The 7887-nt window shown below is 33.2% G+C and overlaps 1 protein-coding gene across 7 annotated transcripts in view; it reads right to left on the bottom strand.

The window, feature by feature from the left end:
- Nucleotides 1-7887, bottom strand: part of LOC118738747 (formin-like protein) — a 141258-nt gene that overhangs the window by 105263 nt on the left and 28108 nt on the right. The gene's annotated exons all lie outside the window — the stretch shown is intronic.

Genomic DNA, 7887 nt, shown 5'->3' on the forward strand with positions numbered 1-7887 from the left:
TGAACCCTTCCCGATCACTGACCCCTACCATTTGTCTCACAGTGTAATCGATATTTACAATAATTTTTAGACGAAAAATAAGAATATTCTAAATTTTTTGAAAATGGGCGTGGCCACGACCGCTTATGATAACATGTATATATCTTGGTAGCCAATTCACCAATTTCTTCTGAGCTTGCCACAGTTGTTGGCCTTGGTACAACATACCACATGGCTGAAAATTTTTAAAATCGGACAATAACCACGCCCACATCCCATGTAGCGGTAATTTAGAGAAATACGACATCTTCGATAAATCAGTAAATACTAAAGCTAATTTATTGAAAATTGATGCTTGCAATAATTCTTTACCTAGAAATACGCTTTGATAAATTTTGGAAAATGGGCGTGGCAGCGCCGACATATGATCACATACATATATGTATCTCGGTAACCGTTCTACCAATAGGTACCAAAATCGGTATTGGTATTGTGCTTGCCACATAAAGAAAATCGCTGAAAATGATTGAAATCGGACTAAAATTACGGCCGTTTTTCATATAACGGCTAATTTCAGAAATGCTTGAATCTTCGATATTTCAAAATTTACGCTAATTTACTCAAAATTTATACTAACAACAATCCCTTGAAAACAAGTAACATTATTTGGAATTTTAGATTATATAAGTTAAGTGGAATTTTAGATATATAAGTTTATCTCATTATGTCTAACTGAACGTTCTATCGAAGATGTTTAAAATAGGGGTGATAGTTTTACCATGTAGCAGTAGTTCTTGGAAAGGTGAAAAACATATATATATTCGCGCTGGGTATTTAATGTTCGTCTCCGCCCTAACTTATTTTCTTACTTGTTGATACGTATGTAAATTATAAGTTGGATACAAGTGTACATATGTGAATCTTTTTAACGTAACGATTATTTTCCGAGCACAAAATAAAACTTAAAACGTAACCATTATTTTATGAGCAAAAAATAATGCTTAAGACGTAACGATTATTTTCCGAGCAAAAAATAAAACTTAAAACTTAACCATTATTTTCCGAGCAAAAAATAAAACTTAAGACGTAACGATTAAATATTTTCTGAGCAAAAAATAAAACTCAGAAAATAATCGTTGTTTTCAGCAAAAAATAAAACTCAGTTAATAACGATTAAAACGTGATTTTTACAATAAAAGTTATAACCGTTACGGTCCCTGCTTTCCAACCTCATCCTATTTCGAATCTTAGTTTTTGTTGAATTCGTTACGGAAAAAACGCGCTCAACAAAAGCATGTGAGTGCGGCAAGGATAAAATTATGAAGGCTACTTTACTTATATTTCCAAACATTTTATGGCCTGTTGCGGTTTTCATTCCGTAAGCAATTATCCAAAATTCTTCAAAGTCGGATGGAATGGTTCTGAAAAAAGTTATTTCATGGGAAAGTTAAAGATTTAAATATTCAGTTTCCGCTGCTTTTCTTTCCTTCAAAGTCAAATAGTGAATTGGCAGGTCCCTGAAACTCGCCCTCTTGTGATTCACACACTTTTCTGGTGACAAAATCAAAGCTTTTTTAAAAGTATTTAATTGACTAGGTAATCGTTTCAAAAGTTCTTCGATTAGGGTGATTAAAAATTGTTGACAGTTTTAATATGCTTTTTAAAACAAGTTTATCACGCAGTTCATTGGCCTCTTCTGTAAAATTATCGTGGAAAACTAAGTTTTGTATATTTTTATAATTAGAAAAAATGTTTTTGATTGGAAAAAATCGCCAAAAATCACCAATTGCGATTTCCCAAATTTTTACGCGCAAATATCCACAAAAATCGCCAAATTGGCACAAAATCGCCAAATCTGGACACTCTGATGTGGAGTAAAGCTTAGTTTCTTTTGATTACTTTATCAATAAATCAAATATAAAAAGAAAATATGTATATGTACCTTACTGAAATTATCATTAACAAATTTTTTTTTCCAGAAGTGGACTTATAAAAAACGGCTCAATTGCTAACAATTGTTGAGAAACTTTAGTCAAAATTATAATACCAATAAATAAAAGGTTTTATTCCAACCTGTCTAAATTTGTTACTCGAATGCAGCTGTCGATGTTGAGTTAATTTCCGGTTTGGACACATGCGAGCGTGCTTTAGTTAATTAAATTTAGAATTCTAGATTTAAGTAGACACTTTTATTTGCATATTATAAAGTCGCACAGTGGTCGGAGAAACCATGTTTAAAAGTTAAGATGCCACAACAACTTTTGCTTCGCTTTGCGTGACAGATTCGCTTTGATTACGGTGACCATCCGTCCTTTATTTTAAAGGACAGTCCTTTATTTTAAAGGACAGTCCTTTATTTTAAAGGACAGTCCTTTATTTTAACCCCCTGTCCTTTATAATTTTTTTCAAAATAAAGGACGCCTTTTTTCCTTTATTTCTTAAACTGTCCTTTAAATCAGCTCTGTATTTTTCAGAGGTAAATTTTTAAACACAGAATATGAAAACTAAAAATGTCCCTTATAAAATATAATGAAAACCTTCGCCAGTTCGTTTCGCACTCCACTTGAGGGTTTTTATTTAATAGGTAATCTTGAAAACAATTGTATGTTATAAAAAAATTTAAATGTTATAAAAAATTTTCACCGAAATTTATTATTTTTTTTTTTTTGGTTTTTAGTAAAAGTTGGTTCAAAAATGGAGACAACGGTGAATTATGAACATTAAATTCCAATTTTGAACCATTGTGTGCCGGCTTCGGCGTGCGGTATGAATTATGGTAAACGCATTTTGGCAGCAAAGGATGGTGAAGTCCTTGAAAAGGACTTTGGCTTCATTTTTCGGAATCGGTTAATTAACTGGTAAATATTTTCCTAAACCATTTTGAAAGAAAAATGTCCTTTATTTTACGTTGGTTAATATGGTTACCGTAGCTTTGATAGATAAGATGAATTGTATGAAAATGCGCAAAGCATGCCACACAGATCGTTAAAGCTGTAGCGCGAAGCGAAAAGATAACCAACTCCCATCTTCTTGCGCGCTTTGATAATCAGCCGGTTTAATATTTATTTCGTTTGTCCAAATTCTAGTTTTCATGTAGGCAAATAAAACTTAATTACATTGCTAATATTTTTAAAGCAGAATATATAAAAACCACAGCAATTTTGGCGAGTAAAAAAGCAATCCAAAATTGTTTTCTTGGCATTCATTGTGGCATACCTTCCGAGTTTGGCGCTTTGCTGGCAAAGTTATAAATGTCACGCAGAGCTACAAAGTTGTATCTGACATCAGCTTTATGAGTCTATAGCTTTCCTAACGCTCGTATCTTTTTGGACAAAAAACTGTATATTACCGTTGTACACCGAGACAAAATGATACATACAGTAAAAAAAAAATTATTATACTTACAGTGACCAGATTTTTGTGGCCAAAAATCGGGACAATTCTAAAGCATCGAATCCGAACATACAATTTTGTGTTTAGAATAAAAAGGCTTAATAAAGTTTTATGTAAAACAAAACAAAGAGATAAAAATTGTGATTATAATTTTTTTATGAAAATATACAGCTGCGAGCACTAAAATAGTAGTGTACACTTACGGTTAACATATTTTTAAATTACTAGAAAACAAAAATAATAGTTGCATTCATTATATTGAAAAACTGAAGGACAATTTCATAACTAAATGTGGGGTCAAAAGAGTTTTATTTACATAAACACTAAACAAATTAATGCATGTAAGAAGGGTTTTCGTGGAAACTACTACGAGCAGAAAAATAGTAGTACATAACAAAAAGTTTTAAATTTGTATTAAAATGTTAATATTAATACTAAAATTTAGCACAATTACTTAGTATTGGGTAGCATGACCCTTGTTTTTAATCACTACTGCATAACGATTTCTCTTGGAGTCTACGAGGCGTTGACATCTTTCCTGAGGTATTGACTGCCATGCGCGGCCCATAGTTCGTGGTTATTTTTTGGTTTTAGATCTCATACGGTTTTCTTAAGGATTGAGGTCAGGAGATTGAGCTGGCCACTCTATGACTTCAATTCCGTTGTCCCGAGACCACAATTTTGCTAGCTTACTTGTATGCTTCGGGTCGTTATCCTGCTCTAGTACCCATTTGAGTGGCATTTCCTCTTTAGCGAATGGAAGCATAACATCCTTCATTGTTTTTACGTACTTATTCTGGTCCTTGATAATTCTTATCCAATATATTGGGCCCCACACCGTGATATGAAAAAAACATCCCCATACCATAATACTGGCCTCCATGCTTAAACATCTTTGCAGTGTACCTTGAATGATATTCCATATTTGGGGGGCGCCTTACGAACTGCCGAGCCTTTACCACTGTATATAAAAATTTTTGACTCATCCGTCCACAGAATGTCCCTCCGCTTCCGAATAGGCCAATCCAAGTGTTTTTTGGCAAAATCTAGTTTGCGTATCACATGATTTTTTTTCAAAATCGGTACTTTACGTGGACTTCTAGCACAAAGTTTGTGTTCTTGGAGCTGTCTCTTTAATGTGTGGACACTACATGGTAACTTTAGGTTATCCAAACTTTCTAAAGCTGACATTGTGGGACGAGTCTTCGAATATTTAATAATTTACCGTTGATAATTCCTGCTTACCACCCCGTTTTTCAGGTTTATTTTGATACGTTAACGTATTTCGAATCATGGAGGCTGAACATCCACCAATTTTTTCCACTTCTTTATATGTTTTCCCTATTTTTAATAAGGGTTTTAGTAATTTCTTGTTTTTCGTGACCTCGGTGCAGACTTCGTACCATTAAAAATTACAAAAATGCGCTTTTGTCTATTCCGGCTAAATGTGTAACAAACCAAGTCATTAAACATACTTTTTATTCCAAAAACTAAAATATTTGTTATGCGGTACTATTTCACTGCTCGTCTTAAATGCCGCTCACAACAGGGGATACTTCTAAAAAAATTGAAACGTAGCTGTTGAACGGTTTGAAATTTGCATAGAGTTAAATCATACACTAAAGATGATAATTGAAAAAAAACTCGATTCCAATATCGCGTAGTATGCGACATCAAGGGCATAATGCACCTCACAACGGCGCACTACTATTTCAGTGATCGTAACTGTAAGTTACTATGTAAAAACATCTAAATCAAAATTTAAAAATTTGTAGAACATTTATAAAAATTTTAACAAATGTTCATCACAATTTGAAACATTTTTATCAGATTTTCTAGAATTGGGTTGAGGTGCAGTTTTGTAGCCCATTAAATTTTAGTATATTAAAATGCAAGTTGGAAGAAGCTTCGACTTACCGTTGATTTTTGACAATTTTTTGTTCACGCATTTTCTTCCATACACAGTATGTTCAACAATTTTTTTTGTTTGGAGAAAATGAGCAAAACCTTCCACAAAATTTACCAAATAGCAGTAGTAAGTCCCAGCTACTTAAAATTTGCTTTTGGAATTGAATAGGTTACAAAACTGCGTACTCAGAATGTTTCTAAGAAATCTAATTAAAAAGCTTAAAATTTGTATGAGAGTTTGTCGAATCATGCTAATTTTTATACAAAGTTTGAAATTTTGACTTGCATGGTCTTTGTTAGATAACGAGCCACACTTTCATAAAAATGAATAAACATTAAATAATCGAAAGGGAAATAGCCAAAGAAATCTAAAATGTCTTCCCTATTTATATATTCGCCAATCTATCTACAGCTTATTTTTTTTATATCCACGGTTTTTGTGAGGGTATTAGTATTATCTTTTATAATATCATTAATTCTATTATTATATTATTAATAATGGCTATCATAATGGCTATGTTTATGGCTCAGTTATATTCTATGTTCATTGTCATAACGAATTGTTTTGTCATGGTTTTTGGGCCAGAGTACAGGGAGAGTCTTAATAAATGAATAAAGAAAACACTGAAAATCGGGACTTAATCGGTACAAATATGAAAAATCGGGGCACTTATACGTCCCGACTTTTAAAAAATATTCAGCGGGACAATTTTCTCAAAATTGGTACGAATGGTCACCGTAATTATAATGTCAAAAAAATATAGATACGAGCATTCGTTATAAAAGTAATATCTGGTCTGGTGTTACTTCTTAAAAATGAAAAAAAAATTATTTTATATGAAATATTACATAATAAAATTTGGTTGCTAAATTATCAACATCTTAATAACGGGTTATATTTTTTTCAAAAAGGTATAACTTATTAGTAGGGCCGAGTGGGATCTTCATTCCTTTACCAAAAACTAATGCAAAGGTCCTTTTATGGATCTACGAAAAGAAAATCCGCGCATACTCGCGCCAAAGAGATTGGCGGCCATTTTTATTTCACTAGACCAACTTTAGCAGTTGTTCCAAATAACATAAAGTGTATTAAAATATTAAAGGTTAATCTATTCGGAGCTGTTAAGTAACGATTATAAATCGCAATGGTTGCCGATTTAATTAATTATTATTTTTTAAATCTGCTAAATGATCGGCCGCTGTGGCGTAGTGGTGAGCAGTGCGCGCTTTCACTCCGCAGCACCTGGGTTTATGCCCTGGTCAAAGCAACATCGCAAATTAATATAGAAAAAAGTTAAAAACCGCGGTCGTCCCTCGGCAGGCAATGGCAAACCTCCGAGTGTATTTCTGCCATGAAAAACAGCTTCTCATAAAAATACAATCGCCGTTCGGAGTCGGCGTAAAACTGTAGGCCCCTGCGATTTATGTGACAACATCAAGGCGCATGCCTACGGTGACCATCCGTCCTTTATTTTAAAGGACAGTCCTTTATTTTAACCCCCTGTCCTATATAATTTTTTTTTAAATAAAGGACGCTTTTTGTCCTTTATTTCTTAAATTGTCCTTTAAATCAGCTCTGCATTTTTCAGAGGTAAATTTTTAAACATAGAATATGAAAAATAAAAATGTCCATTATAAAATAGAATGAAAACTTTCGCCAGTTTGTTTCGCACCCCACTTAAGGGTTTCTATTTAATCGGTAATCTTTGTACAATCTATAAAGCATAGGGGGAGTTGTGCCCAGGATCGTGTTGTACGCTGAGTTTCCAGTTCCACTGAAAGAAAACAATAAACCTCCTGTTGCACAGTGATTAAAAACTGGCATTTAGTGTTCGTAATTCACTGGAGCCTTAATTTTTCACTTAATTTGATAATTTTTTTTTTTTTTATGACAGCTTACAATATTTGCAAGACACCAGGTGAGCCTGGTTTGTGAACTTTTATTTGATAATATTAAATTTTTTAGTACAAAATGCAGAAAAAGTAACAAAAACTAGTTGAAAACAATTGTATGGTTCTCCCAAAACGAAAAAATTACAAAAAAAATTTGAAATGTTATAAAAAAATGTTCACCAAAGGATATATATTTTTTTGGTTTTTAGTAAAAATTGGTTGAAAAATGAAGGCTCCGGTGTGCCCTTTTCCTGTACGGATGAGGGCAGCCAGGATAACCTAACCTAACCTAAGGCTCCGGTGAATTATGAACATTAAATTCTAATTTTGAACCACTATGTGCTGGCTTCGTCGTGCAGTATGAATTATGGAAAACGCATTTTGGTAGCAAAGAACGGCGAAGTTCTTGAAAAGAGTTGGTTTAATTTTTCGCTACAGCAGGGGAACTTTTACAATTAAATAATATAAATTACCTGGTAAATATTTGATTTAAATTACGATATGGGTAAGGTACTTTTATAATACAATTAGTATGTATGTATTCCCAAATCATTTTGAAAAAAATGTCCTTTATTTTACGTTGGTTAATATGGTCACCGTACGCATGCCACAAGTCGGAGGAGAAGCTCGGCCAAACCCTAACATATGTGTGAGCGCCAATCTATTGTTACACTGTGAGACAAATGGTAGGGGTCAGTGATCGGGAAGGGTTCA

The sequence above is a fragment of the Rhagoletis pomonella genome, unplaced genomic scaffold, assembly GCF_013731165.1.
Source record: "Rhagoletis pomonella isolate Grant_MI unplaced genomic scaffold, Rhpom_1.0 Rhpom_scaffold_00005, whole genome shotgun sequence".
Classification (NCBI taxonomy): Eukaryota; Metazoa; Arthropoda; class Insecta; order Diptera; family Tephritidae; genus Rhagoletis; species Rhagoletis pomonella.